This window comes from Lithobates pipiens, unplaced genomic scaffold, assembly GCF_037356315.1.
Source record: "Lithobates pipiens isolate NorthernLeopardFrog02 unplaced genomic scaffold, aLitPip1_a1.2 Scaffold_8, whole genome shotgun sequence".
Classification (NCBI taxonomy): domain Eukaryota; kingdom Metazoa; phylum Chordata; class Amphibia; order Anura; family Ranidae; genus Lithobates; species Lithobates pipiens.
In genome coordinates this window covers 556,548,320-556,563,513 of record NW_027507903.1, presented here as the reverse complement: position 1 = coordinate 556,563,513, position 15,194 = coordinate 556,548,320, and the positions used below count along the sequence as shown (strand labels likewise).

The window sequence follows — 15,194 nt, the reverse complement described above, 5'->3', positions numbered from 1 at the left end:
TATATATATATATATAAAATGCTGTATTACTTCTATAGAGTTAAAACCCATTACTGGATAGCTTCACGTGAAAACCAGATGTTTCACTCCTGATTCCAGATATCTATGGCAACGGCTGGGTGGACCCAAACAACTGGGGCCTGCTGTTTGCCATAAAGAATTCTTTCAGTTGCTCTGGAATTCTCCCTTCCGTTGCACTCCTTTATCACTGGGATGGCTATAACAGAACTAATGACTTCTCGCTTCCCTCACCACTGACTGTCCATCTGGAGGAGGCTCCAGGCTTCAAAGCCTCTCACCAAATGCTAGCAGACAGAAGGTTCCCTCCTTGTTATAAGGTATGTGCTTGGGATGCACTATTCTCATTTCTAGAAAAGCAATGCTGTACCTACAGTAATCCATAGTGTAGATCACACACCACTCAGTGGAAGAAGTAAAAGGCCTCATGCACACTGGATGCTTTTACAGCTGCCAGTAGGGGCACTTTTTTCCCCCCTGCCTCTAAACTCCCCTCCATGTTATCCTGTATCCATGCACACATAGGGGTTGATTTACTAAAGAGAAAAAGACTGTGCTTTATGCAAGAGCAGTTACTCCAGAGCTTAGTAAATGACCAGAAACTCTGCGGACTTCCATCATCCAATCATGTGCAAGCAAAAATATATATATTTTTTTAACTTGCACGCGATTGGGTATTCCTTGCAAAGTGAAGCTTTACCTCACTTACTAAGCTCTGGAGCAACTGCAAAAGAAACTTTGCAAAGTGCACAGTCTATTTGCTTTTAGTAATTCTACCTCTATAGACTTTTAGAGGAGTTTAGTGACAGGGGAGTTTAGAGGCAGGCAAAAAAATTTTGCTGCCAGTGGGTCCAGGAGCAGCAGAGTTTAAAAAGAAAAAAAAGCAATGACATGGGTTAACGCAGTCTTAAGCATTAATTAATTTCAGTGACTATAATAAATTATTCTGGCCCAGTGTCTCTCAACTCCAGTCCTCAAGGCGCCCCAACGGTTCATGTTTTTAGGGTTTCCCTCAGATGAAACGGCTGTGGTAATTACTAAGGCAGGGAAACTAATCAAATCACCTGTGCATAATAATGGAAAGCCTGAAAACATGACCTGTTGGGGCACCTTGAGGACTGGAGTTGAGAAACACTGTTCTGGCCAATGAAATGAGTTGCCCAAACGCTTGAAAAAAGAAACGCGCTTCACACTTTTACAGGTGTCAGACTTATTTTTGCCAAAACACTGCTGCCAGGAGGAAGACTTCTAGGAGAGTTTAGAAAATGGCCTGCGTGCATGAGGCCTAATGCTGGATGGATGTTTTTACATGTTGCAATTGCTATTATTGATAAATTGCAACATTCTTCCCCTCGTGATATTGTAAATGCAGCGATATAAATGCATGGGTTCAACAGAAATTTCTCAGAACATATGCATCAGAAGCTTTTCAGAAAGGACTTCTTGCAGCTTTATCTAGAGCAGTTCTCAACCACTAGGCCCAGGCTCACCATTAGGCCGCAGTGGTTGACAATATCCCTCAGTGCCCACAGTCCTTGCCGTGCACATCAGTCTATTACAAAGCCAATGGGAAGCCCCCAAATTCCTGAAGAGACACACAGCCCCCTCCAGAGACCCCATCCTTCAATTGCCCCCAGCTACCCCCAGAATCCCCTACAGTGCCACTAAGTCCCAAAACCCCCTTTAAAAATAAAAACAAGACATGGTTTGATGAGTTTGGTTTGGAGAGTGGTCAACACAGAGCCCTAAACCTCAACCCTACTGAAACCTTCTTTGAATAAATTGGAACACTGATTGTGAGACAGGTCTTTTTGTCCATCATCAGTATCTAACCTCACAAATGCTTTTTTTTTTTGTCCGAATAGAAGAAAATTCCAACAGACACACTCCAAAATTTTGTGGAAAGACTTCTTAGAAGAGTAAATGCTGTTATAATAACAAAAGATTTTTGGTAACTCCATACTAATGCCCTTGGCTTTGGAATGGCATGTCCAGCAATCAGATATACAGTAGGTGTCATGGTCAGGTGTCCACAGACCTTTAGCATTTTGTACAGAATTTTACATACGGAGATCAGATGCACATGAAAGGTTTTGTGTACATAGCGGTACAGTGTGCATAGTCTGTGTAATCGCTTTCCCGGGACCCAGTGCTGTTATGAACAGCCACCCATTGAGATGATTTGGAAGATGCAGCTTTATGTGGTTATGCACTGAGGGTTGCGTAAACACCTACACATGCATGGAGGTAAGTTTCACATGCAGATAGTGTGTGTCCGGAACATACATCTGTGTGTGTGTTTAACACAACTCTGGTGTATAACCGTGTATAGCTGCATCTTCTAATTCAGCAGGAGAGTCTACATGGCAGTACATGGCAGTACATGGCAGTAAACCTGCGTTCGTTTTGTTAGGAATTGAAATTCAGACAAAATTTTAGTCATTCAGAGATTTGGATGTATTTGAATCTCTTAATCACAATAGTAATGAATTTCAACAAATCCAAAATGAATTATAATGCAACCAAGGAAATGTATTTGTACTCATTTGTTCCTTCGTACCTTTTGTTGACCACTTCCCGCCAGCTGTACACATATAAACTATATTACCAAAAGTATTGGGACACCTGCCTTTACACGTACGTGAACTTTAATGGCATCCCAGTCTTAGTCCGTAGGGTTCAATATTGAGTTGGCCCACCCTTTGCAGCTATAACAGCTTCAACTCTTCTGGGAAGGCTGTCCACAAGGTTTAGGAGTGTGTCTATGGGAATTTTTGACCATTCTACCAGAAGCACATTTGTGAGGTCAGGCACTGATGTTGGATGACAAAGCCTGGCTCACGGTCCCTGCTTGAATTTCTCTCAAGGGTATTCTATCGGTTTGATGTCAGGACTCTGTGCAGTCAAGTCAAGTTCCTCCACCCTAAACTCACTCATCCATGTCTTTATGGACCTTTCTTTGTGCACTGGTGTACAGTCATGTTGGAATAGGAAGGGGCCATCCACAAACTGTTCCCACAAAGGGAGCATGAAATTGTCCAAAATGTCTTTGTATGCTAACGCCTTAGGAGGACTAGACTGGTTCTTCACTGGAACTAGGGGACCAAGCCCAACACCTGAAAAACAACCCCACACCATAATCCCCCCTTCACCAAATGATTTGGATCAGTGCACAAAGCAAGGTCCATAAAGACATGGATGAGTGAGTTTGGGGTGGAGGAACTTGACTGGCCTGCACAGAGTCCTGACCTCAACCCCCCATAGAACACCCTTGGGATGAATTAGAGCAGAGACTATTGGGTTGATTTACTAAAGGCAAATAAACTGTGCACTTTTGCAAAGTGCAGTTGCACTCTGCAAGAGCAGTTGCTCCAGAGCTTAGTAAATGAGTGGGAGTTCTACTGACTTCCATCATCCAATCATGTGCAAGCAAAAAAGCAGTTTTTTTTTTATTTTCCTTGTACATGATTAGGTATTCTTTGCAAAGTGATTCTTTACCTCATTTACTAAGTTATGGAGCAACTGCTCTTGCAAAGTAGACACCCCAAGTTATTTGCTGTGCTGAGAGGCATGTTGAGTATTTTTCAGATCTCACTTTTTGTCACAAAGTTTGAAAAACTTCTTCTTCTTGTTTCTTCCATTTTCAAAACAAATGAGAGCTGCAAAATACTCACCATGCAGGTGAGCAAATACATTGGGGTGTCTACTTTCCAAAATGGGGTTATTGGGGGGGCTTATTCTATCTTGACATTTCAGGGCCCCCAAAACTGTGATAGGCAGCGAGGAATGAAATCACCATTTTACGCCCTTAGAAAGCCAGAAGGCGGTGATTGGTTTTTGGGGTCCTGTACGCGGCTAGGCTCCCAAAAAGTCCCATACCAGACCGACGCTTGCATTCCCCTTTGCGCGTGAGCATAGGGGGACAGGGGAGCTTTTTATTTATTTATTTATTATTATGATTTATTTTGCCTTTTTATTTTATTTTTACACTGTTCCTTTCATTCTTTTTATCATTTTTATTGTTATCACAGGGAATGCAAATATCCACTATGATAGTAATAGGTAGTGACAGGTACTCTTTTTAAAAAAAAAATTGGGGTCTATTAGACTCTAGATCTCTCCTCTGCCCTCAAAGCATCTGAGCACACCAAGATTGGTGTGATAAGATGCTTTCCCAATTTCCCAATGGTGCTGTTTATATCCGGCAAAACCGAAGTCATGATATGCTCATAGCTTCTGGTTTCTTAGGCCACAGAGATGATTGGATCCAATCTGGTCTTTGATTAGCTCTATGGTCAGCTGGCAAAACCAATGACTGCATTCTCAGATTCCCCAGTGGGACCGGAGAGCCGGAGAAAATCATGGATGACGGCGGAGGGGGGGTTGCCTTCCCGCCCTCCCACTGCTTGTAAAAGTAGTCTAGCGGCTAATTAGCCACTAGGATTGCTTTTACATGAAAGCCGAATGCTGGCTGAAAAGAACGATACCAAGATGATACCTAAACCTACAGATATCACTCTGGTATAACCACTCAAAGTCCAACAACATACCAGTACTTTGCTGGTCCTTGTTGGGCATATATTGTAATATTCTTTTTTTCCATGCAGCCTGTGGGGTGAACAAAAAAAAGAGATTGATCGGTGGGTATGCCCACCATTAGAATACCGCCCTGCATCCACTCACTTCTAATGATGGGCATACATGCACCATTTTTATTTTTAACTGTGGTGGTGAAATTATCTCCTACAGCGATGGAGTCGCTGATTGACGCATCGTGAGAGCAAACGCTGTTGCTGTCAAGATAAATAAGTCAGTGCTACAGCTGAATGGCGTACCTGAAAAGCAATCAATGGAAACAATAAAACATTAACTCAATGAAACAACAACAATCTGTGTAAAAAAAAAGAGTAAAAAATATATGCCAAAACATAGGGGAATACGCCTCTAATGTTAGGGGCAAATCACCCCTCCACCCTTGCCCCCATGCTTTGGCATATATGCTCTTTTTTTTTTTTAACTGGTGAATAACGCTGATTTACATATCGTGAGAGCAAATGTTGTTGCTGTCAAGATAAATAAATCAGTGCTGCAGCTGAATGGCGTACCTGAAAAGAAAATAATGGTTAACAATCAAACACAGTAAACAGTAAGGTATAAAAGAATTACATACCTGAAAAGCAAACATGATAAAACATAGTAACAATAAAACTTCTAAAATACAGTAAAACAGAGCAGAACAATAGAGAGAGACTAGAGAAAGAAGAACAATAAAAAAAAAAAACGAATTTTGGCTTTTTTATTTTATATATTTTTTTGTATTTTTTTTTTATTTTTATTTTTTTTACACTTTTATTTGTAACTGTAATTGTAACTGCTTTGGTTCCAGGTTCAGGCCTCTCAAAATGCAATGGCATCTTTGGAGACCCTGTGAAAGTGTGTCCTATGACTGTGCAGTGCTGTACCCTACGCCAATACTCCACTAGTGTGTGGAAGCGTTCAAAACATTCACCGATGCAAAGACCAGGTTGGTTAGGACAGGAGGGACAATAATAGCGAGTGTCATGCCAATATCCGCGTTTTCTACAGACACAACATCTTCTTTGGGGTGATGGTTGGGTAGGGGTACCAGGGAGGACATACGGAACCAGCATTTGTACCAGCTTCTAGGCAATCACTGGTCGTTGAGGTCCACTCCTCCCATATTAAGGTTGTATTCGAGGACACAGAGGGGTTTCTCCACAACACCAGTCGCAGTTGGAATTTGGACTGTCACATCTGCGTGAAGGGAGGACAGAACTAAAACATTCCGATTATCCCTCCACTTCACTGCAAGCAAATTATTACTTCTCAAGCAGGCTCCTTCCCCTAGTCTAAGTCTGGACTCTACAAGCCGATGGGGTAAGCCCCAGCAATTCGATCGCAAGGTGCCACATGCGCCAATTCCACAATCAAACAAGTGACTAAAAAGTGGCACGCTTGTGTAATAATTGTCCACATACAAGTGGAACCCCTTTCCAAATAATGGTGACACCAAGTCCCACACATTCTTACCAGCGCTCCCTATGTAGTCTGGGCAGTTCTCGGGCTCCACGTGACTATCTTTTCCCTCGTAAACCATAAAACTATATGTATAGCCTGTTGCCCTGTCACAGAGCTTATACATCTTGACCCCATATCTGGCACGCTTGCTGGGAAGATACTGTTTGAAAGACAAGCGGACAGAAAATGTAATCAGGGACTCATCAATGCAGACACTTTGATTGGGTGTAAACAGGGCTGCAAACTGTTGGTTGAAGTGGTTTACAAGGGGCCAAATTTTGTGGAGCCGATCATATTCACGGTCACCCCGAGGACGACAGAGCTCATTGTCATTAAAATGCATGAACCGCAAGATCTGCTCGTATCATGTCCTGGTCATGCAAGCAGAGAACATGAGCATATGGTGAATTGGGTCAGTGGACCAATATGACAGCAACTCACTTTTTTTAACTATACCCATGAGGAGGGATAGGCCCATGAAAGGTCTTAAAATCAGGACCCGTAATAGGTTTCCATTCTCAGGCAAGGGTCAAATGGGGATTAGTGGCAATGAATTGACCAGCATACACATGAGTCCACAATAGATCTATAGAGATTTTCCATGAAAAACAGGGAATAAAAATTAAGCGATGTAAAATCAACTGTTTCCATCTGAATTCTGGGTTGGCCAGTGAATGGGGGAAGAACGGGTGCTGCAGAAGTGGTGGGCTCCCAATTAGGATTGGAAAATGCAGCAGAAAGGGCACTATGGGCTAGACGGGCCTGTGTTTGTCTTCTTGGTGGCTGCGGGACACTACTTGTGCTAGCCTCCACACCAGCTTGAACTGCACTTATGGGACTCGCCACGTGATATTGCAGTGCTGGATGTATGACCAGGATGTACTAGGCCACTGGTGTTTGCCAGTTCACCAGAAGGATGAGCGGCACTAGTACTGGCTCTCTGCCCCATACAAGAGCCCTGCGGTTCTTGCACCTTAACAACAGAAGAAAAATGGGGTCAGGTACGCCTGACCTTAGCAGGGACCACTACTACGTCGTCAGATCGATTAATACTTGGGTGGGCTGGGCTGGGCGGAGGGGCTAAACGCAGGTGCTAGCAGGTATCTGGGCTGATCCCGCTACCGCTGCATTTTTGGAAACCCTAAACTACTGGAGACACTAGTATAGATCTGATCAGATTAAAGATATCAATCCGTTCAGACACTATACTACTAAGGGAGGGGTATGGTGCATGCGTGGGTGTTAGCGATACTGGCACTAATCTCACGCTGGCTGGGGCTGATACGGACCCTAACTGATGCTAAAACCCACCAGGTGATCAGGGGGGGTTAAACCTTTATTAGGTAATACTGTATACGGTGGGTACCCTGACACTATAAAAAACAAACTAATTAACCAGCGTCACCCGTGACACTAATACAGTAATCACTGGTGACAGGGGGTTATCAAGGGGTTAAACCCTTATTTGGGGGGGTAGCGGGGTACCCTAGAGCTACCTGGGCCTACTACTAACTGATTAGTGTCACAAATGACACCAGTACAGTGATCAGTGAAAAATATGAAAACTGCACTTGGTGACACTGTGACAGGGAGTGAAGGGGTTAACTGGGGGGGGGGGTGATCAGGGGGGACAAGTGTGCCTATGTGTACTGGTGTTAGTGTAGTGTTAGTGCACTCACTGTTAGATGTCTTCTCTCCTCTCTCTGGAACCAAAAAGAATTCCATGAGGGGAGATGACATCCCTTCCCCTGCCGATGTTTACACTTACAGGCAGGGGAAGCATTTCATTCGTCAGAACTGATCAGCGGGTCGAGGCCAGAAATCAATGGCCTGTAACAAATCCGATTGTCGTGGGCGCACTCCCGACCTGCGGACATGAACGCTGTACGGGTTTGGTGATTCGCGCAGTGGTGCCATTCTATATATCAGCGTGAGCCGGTCGGGAGCCAGTCAATATTTTTTGGCATTATAAAAAATTCACTACATATGAAAAGAAAAAATATTGCAATAAATACAGTAAGATAAAATAATGATTCCTACTTATTGTGCTTGAATTGGATGGATATGGATCCATCAGAATCTTCGAATCATAACATAATGAATGGATCTATGGATGGATTATAATATAAATTATGGATATAAATGGATTTTGTTCCTTTCATTATGTTATGATTCCAAGATTCTGATAGATCCACTTCTATCCAACCCGAAATAACAAATTAAAACGTTAAAACGAATTTAGCCAATCTTCTGAAATAACTTCTGAAATTCAAATTGATTCTGAACAACGAATATATAAAACAATTTAGAAAATATGAAAAAAATTATGAAAATTAATGTATCTAGCATAATTAATATGACAAAATGGAATGATTAATAACAAATATCCGAAGCTAAACAAGTCTATTTTTTCCAGTGGTGGGTCCCAGTCCATTTTTTCTATGTTTCCAGTGGTGGGTCCCAGGAAAATGATTATGCTGGTTCTGCACACTGTTTGGTCTCTGTACGGCCGTGTGCATGAGGCCTAATTCCATTTTATTTATTAACTGACAAAGAGTTGTACAAATAGGTTGTAAAACACGTAACTGTGGGTGGTTTATCCAAGTGATTTGTTTGCATCAATGTGGTAATAAAGATAAAGATGAACAATATGCAGTGCGTTATTATTCCACCAGTCCTGTTGCTTTTGGAAGGGCCTTCCAAACTTAGAACCAATTTTATAATTCAACGAAAACTCTTTTGACAAAAAGATTTATATTGCTATTCCATAGACTAAACTATTGAACTGTTTTATATTTTTTCCATCGTTTTTGAAGTTTGGAGGGCTAGTCATGTGCAAATTTGACTGCTAACCTAAACCAGACACCTGGAGGTGTATTTATAAAAAAAAAAAAAATTACAGAGCTATTCAGCCTGTGTGACTTGGGGCAAATTCAAATGCTGGGCCTCTTAAGCCTATGTCAGGCCTTAGGATCATAGCTATTTTGCCTTGTGGGCTATCCAGCTCTACAATAGCCTGTCAAAGCTAGATGGACCTAATAAAGCAGAATTTTTAAATAGCATTTACACCATTGACCAGCAGATGCCAGCATTGTATAATCAGCTTTTCATCTGGGAATAGGCAACATTTCCTTTGCTGAAATATTGACATCATTTTGCTTTAATTTGATGGGCTGTTATTTTCTAAATGCTGAAAATGTATTTATTTTTTTATAATAAATAGAGAAGCTGACAAAAATGCAAAAACAAAAAGGTAGTTTGTTTAATGAGCAATGTATTTTGTATAAATAATACTACTCCAAATATTGCCAAAAAGCCAATCTAACCCCAAGAACAAAAAAAAAAAAATCATAGTATTGTGGCATTGGGATCCATCCTGAGAGTCCATTCACACAGGGGCAACACGACTTCCAGTGTGACTTTTGGAGGCAACTTGGACACGACTTGAGTATGAATAACAGCACAACATGGAGGGACTTCAACACAACTTGGGGTGACTTACAACACGACTTTAAGTCGCCCCAGGCCAGGTGACTTTGACCGTGGCCAATCAGAGAATAATCAGCTGTCGTGGGGAAACTCCACGCCAAATTTTAAATAAAAAACCGGCATACCAGGCCCTTAGGTCTGGTTGGATTCTAAGGGGAAAAAAAACAGGGGGTGGGAAAGGGAGCGCCCCCCAACCCATACCAGGCCGCATGCCCTCAACATGGGGGGTGGGTGCTTTGGGGAAGGGGGGTAGAGGAGGAGGGGGTGTGTGGGTGCGGTGAGGGCTGGAGTGACAGGGGGGGTCAGGTCCGTCTGCCGGCCCCAACCTTTGGAGTACCAGCCACCACTATATTGTTGTATTCAGGCTACTAATCTGTGCTTTAAGCACCCCTGCGCTCTGTGTGTTACACACTCCTGACCCCTTTTAGACTCTTGCTTGTGGCAGAGTAATTAAAGAATATTTTTTGGGTACAAGGACTGTACCCTATGTTACTGTGTACAAACTGAGGTGGCGTAAATTTTAAACCCCTCCCACTGCACAATTTTGTCACACCTGCAATTTGTTGCAATGCTACAAGTACCACCTAATTATTTTCCTCTAGGTAAATGGGGCTGAACCCTAGGTATCTAAAAAAAATAGTAACTGGCAGCTTACAGGTCCTTAGAGGTAGTGGCTGCATTAGTTTTCTTTTTTGTTTTGTTTGTCTAAACAGCTATAACACATATGATAAAACACATTTGATTGTATATTTAAGGCCCCTGTAAGATGGGTTGGACTCCGTCCTGATCAGCTCACAGATTCCCTACTGATCGGAGCAGATGACAGATCTGTGTATAGGACATGGACAGAGTCTGCTCTTCTCTATGCCCAGGCCAGGATTTATTCCCTTTATCACCCCAAGGCCGGGTCCTTCAATGCCGCCACCCCCCCCCCACACACACACACACACACACACACACACACACACACCACCACCACCACCACCATTCTCGTTCTTTATCGATGACTGCTACAATAGATCAATTAAAGACATATCTCCACACATGAGAACACTGAAAATAACTGGCTTTAATGGTACAGACTGAAAATACTGAATGTAATGCAGAAAATGCCTTTTAAAGATTATAGCAGTAAGAAACTCCCTACAATTTTTTAGTTCTAACTTTTCTTTTGGCAAACTCATCAATAATATCTTCGTAGGACAAAGTATTTAAAAGTTCTGACTCAATGGCAAGTAAAGCTAAACTGTTCAGTCTTTCTTGACCCAAAGATGATCGATAATGCTGCCACTGTCCCAAACGCTGCCACTGTGCCCATTAAAAGCTGCCACTGTGCCCACTAAATGCTGCCACTGTGCCCTCAAACGCTACCACTGTGCCATCAAATGCTGCCACTGTGCCCATTAAATGCTGCCACTGTGCCCATCAAATGCTGCCACACTGCCATCAAATGCTGCCAGTGTGTCCATCATATGCTGCCAGTGTTCCCATTAAATTTTAAAACGTTCTACTATTCCAGTTCTACACATGGGGTGCGGGAGCCAGGGGAGGAGAAAGAAAACCTACCTTGTCCTCCTGGCCAGCTCAGCTCTGAATCTGATCAATTCCTCCACACTGATGCTGCTAGTTTCACTTGACCCCACTCCATTCCGCGCCACGGTCAGACTCCTCCTACTAAGGCCTCTGTTCCTCCGAGTCCGATCACGCTTGCTTGAAGGCAGCATAGCAAGGGGTCGGGGCCAGGGTGTCAGTGGAGCTCAAGGCCCCGCCCACCCACGGTCCGCTCCTTGATCAAATAAAAAGCAGCACTGGCACTGCGTGTGCATGCTTCTCCTGCTGGCCTTCTGATGACTGTCTGTGACAGACAGTGGGGATTTTCAGCGCTGATTTGCGCAGGGCCGTCTTTAATTTTGATTGGGCCCTGGGCAAACATTTTCTTGGGCCCCCCCTCCATCATGAGACTTAAAAATTAGCAGATAGACTCAAAATCAGTTTACTGCGGCAGATCACACAGCGATTGCAATTGTTTGCCAGAGGTTACAGCCTATAGGACCGCTCACTGGCTGTTTGCTAGAGGTTACAACACATTATTTCTGCTTGCCGATTGGTTGCTAGAGGTTACTGCACCTTATTAGCGCTCAATGATTGGTTGCTATAGGTTAATGCACATCATTACCACTCACTGAACAGTGGAGCAATCCCAAATAATTGAGTAAGCACATTAATACACATACTACAGGAGAGGGTCAGAGAGTACAGACATATTGCAGGAGATTACCAGAGACTGTGGACATACTGCAGGAGATTACCAGACTGCGGACATACTGCACAAGATTACCAGAGACTGCGGACATACTGCACAAGATTACCAGACTGCGGACATACTGCACAAGATTATAAGAGACTGCGGATATACAGCATGAGATTATCAGAGACTGCAGATATACTGCATGAGATTATCAGAGACTATGGATATACTGCATGGGATTATCAGAGACTGTGGATATACTGTATGAGATTACCTGTGAATTGGGGCTCCGATGACAGCTTTGCAGAGTGCACTGCAGAGGACACAGGAGGCTGTATTCGCACGATAGCTAGCAGAGAGGGGACGGGGCCAGGAGGAACAGAGTGGCTTTAGTTAGAGCAGTGATCGGAGTGGGCGCTTCATTGGAGCTTCTGGCCCCACCCCCAGACCTCTGTATTCCCCAGCCAGTATAGAGGGAGCGGGGCCGGCAGCTCCACTGATGCGCCCACTCCGTTCATCGCTCTAACTACAGCCCTTCTTTTCTGAGCATACAGGCTACATTGAGCAGAGTCAGCATGTCAGTGGAGCTCTCAACTCCCGCCCCTTCACTGCTGGCTAGATCGGGAATACAGCCTCCCTTGTCCTCTGTGGACTCTGCAGTGCAAAGCCTTCATCGGGGGCCCAATTCACGAGTAGCGTGGCTAGCCCCCGCACCACTGCCGCTCCGAGGCCTGGCCTCAGTGGCCTTGTGGGAAATCCGGCCCTGTCTATGCCTGTCTGTTTACACCCGACTACCCTCCAAACCAATCCACCTAGATAAAAGAGGATGGATCCCCTTCCATTTTTTTAGCTGACCAGATCGGACCTGGAGGTAGGCAGGTGAAAATGGACACAAGTCCATTATACCTGCCTGTCCATAAGGGTGAATGGTCCATTCACCCTTATGGACAGGTGGACCTGAAAAATTATGGACAGGTGGGCCTGAAAAATTGACAGGTGGACCTGATTGGATCCACAGTGTGAAAGGGGCCTAACAGACCAAAAGGGAACAAAGAGAACATTTTTGTTAGGGCTCTTTCAAAAAGGTGGTAGTCCTTAGCAGCGACTGGCAGGCATTCAGGATGTTCTAATACTGGCTCCGGTGACTTATTGGTTTATTTATCTTCTTTTTAAATGGCTGAATGCCGATTTTACGTTGCTGGACCGTGCCATAACTGCAAGCTAAGCGTTTGGCTCACGGTTGCAGTGCAGCTCCATTGATCTCAATGGGCGAGTTTGATAAACGGTGTCACCTGTTAAACTCTGCAAACTGAGTTAAAATTGCCTAGGCTGTGAAGCGGGAACAGCATGTGTAAAGCCCTGTCAGACAGCAATGTAAGAATTCAAGTGGGCAACTGGGAGGCAAAGTGATAGAGCACTTAGAGTTCTCATACGTTTATATTTTTTCAATCCAATGTAAATGCACAGTCCTCTATATATAGGAACAGTCCTGGATTTTGGAGTTTCTTCCAAGAAAGGGTATAACTCTTCTAATACAAATGTAGCACTACTCCTATAGGAGCCGCTTGAGTATTACACAGATAGTCCTTACTTCTTCACTGGCAGTCAGGTACAAGGTTTCCTGCAGCCAGGCACATAAACAAGTAGGCTCAATGTAGTTAAAGACCAGACTAGGGGTGTTGTTTTGTAGTTTTATTTTTGTAGGAACTTGGATAGGCTAGGGGATTTTAAGTAGAATACTCCGGAAAAAAACTATACACAACTTGAGGACTCTAGCTGATCTACAATTGAGTAGTAGGTGAAGTCCCGTGCTGGAGGCAGATGGCAGACTTCCCCCGTGTAGCAGTGTAGAAATCAAGAGCATGAGCAGTCTCTTTTAGTGTAGGACAGATAGACAAAGCTCCTCAGGTACAAGCCAGTTAAGGCAGACCGACAGTCCAAAAGTAGTAGAACTGAGCAAAGTCCCATGCAATAGCAACAGTTGGACAACCTATTCAGATCACTAGTTAGTGATCCCTTTAGTTGGATCCATGGCTGACTTTACTAGCACAAGGGGGTAGCCAAGAAGAACAGGCCCCTAGACTGTTGGTCTGTACTCTCTGGAGTTGCAAACAGATCCTCTCATGCACAACTCCCCCTCAGTCAGCTCTTCAGAAGCACCAGGGTTACCCTTGTGCTTTAGCTTCAGGCCCTCAGGCTGACCACCTGAGGCCACATAGCAGCAAGTGCCAGGGGTGGCAAGCCTGCCTTACGCCCAGCTGGTGCACTCCACCATCTGGGAATGACCCAGAGCTCATATGTTCTCTTAATATATCAACCAATCCAAGCATGCCCAGGGGCACCTCCCCTCTGATTGGCTGGGTTTGCTACATACTCATGCTGGCCATTTGCCTAACTCCCACCCAAGCTCTACTAGTTTCTAGAAGGCAGGAGGAGTCCAAGCAAACTCAGCAGCACCAGAACATAGGAGCAGCCCTAACTAATACAGTGCAGCATTCTGTTAAGCAGACCTGCTGCAGATAGATTTGCCTCTAGTCTAGCCCCACTGTTAGGCGGAAGAGCGAATTACAGTAATCAAACTATTTAAACCTAGCACCTAAACTAGGAGGCTGCTACACAAACATGACAGTTAAAGATGAACTGAAAGGAATCAGCTAATACAAGGCTGTAAAATATACACAGGAGCTGTTTTACCAGCCAAAGGATTTGTATTAAAGGCAAAGTTTACCTTTATTGGACCTTGTTTCATGTCACACCCATGTTTAGGGTTCTACGTGTAACATAATCACATTCCCAATCCTCCCCTTCCTCAAACAGCCCCCCACTTACCTGAATCCCTGGATCATACTGTTACTGTTTGAATTGAAAACCCATCTCCACACTGTACAGCTTAACTGCTTGTTTTTGTCTAGGGGAGAGGAGAAAAGAGATTTACTTAATCCTCCGATCCTCCCAGAACAGGACTGCTCTGGCAACCCCTGTGCACCAGCGATCTTGAGTTGTGGATTGTTCCTGATGTCATCAAGCCCAGAGCAAGCTCCATAGACCAGGAACAGTCCACTGCCAGACCACGGGGGAGCTATGTTTTCCTGTGGAACAAAGGATTGGGTGAGAATAAGCTTTCTCCCCCCTCCCCTAGAGAAAACAAGCAGTTGCCCCATACTTGTTTCCCCCAGCACAGCTGCACCATTCATTCACAATCCATTCACAGGGATTTGTGAATGGAACAAGTCCCATCTGTCTTTGTGTCATAAGTGTGGTGGAGACGTCAGTGCAGGAGCCTTTTGCAATACTTCATTGAAAAAAATGAATAAATGCACATGTTTTATTTTATTAATGTGGGTGCATTTATTACATTTTTGCAAAAGGAGGACTATACCTTTCATGTCCACCCAGTCAT

At 44.0% G+C, this 15,194-nt stretch overlaps 1 protein-coding gene across 1 annotated transcript in view; it reads left to right on the top strand.

Moving 5' to 3' along the window:
- Positions 1 to 204: 204 nt before the first annotated feature.
- Positions 205 to 15,194, top strand: part of TACC1 (transforming acidic coiled-coil containing protein 1) — a 215,365-nt gene continuing 200,375 nt past the window's right edge. The window contains exon 1 of the mRNA XM_077469970.1: positions 205 to 338. The gene's annotated coding sequence lies outside the window, so the exon portion shown is untranslated. The remainder of the gene's footprint in view (positions 339 to 15,194) is intronic.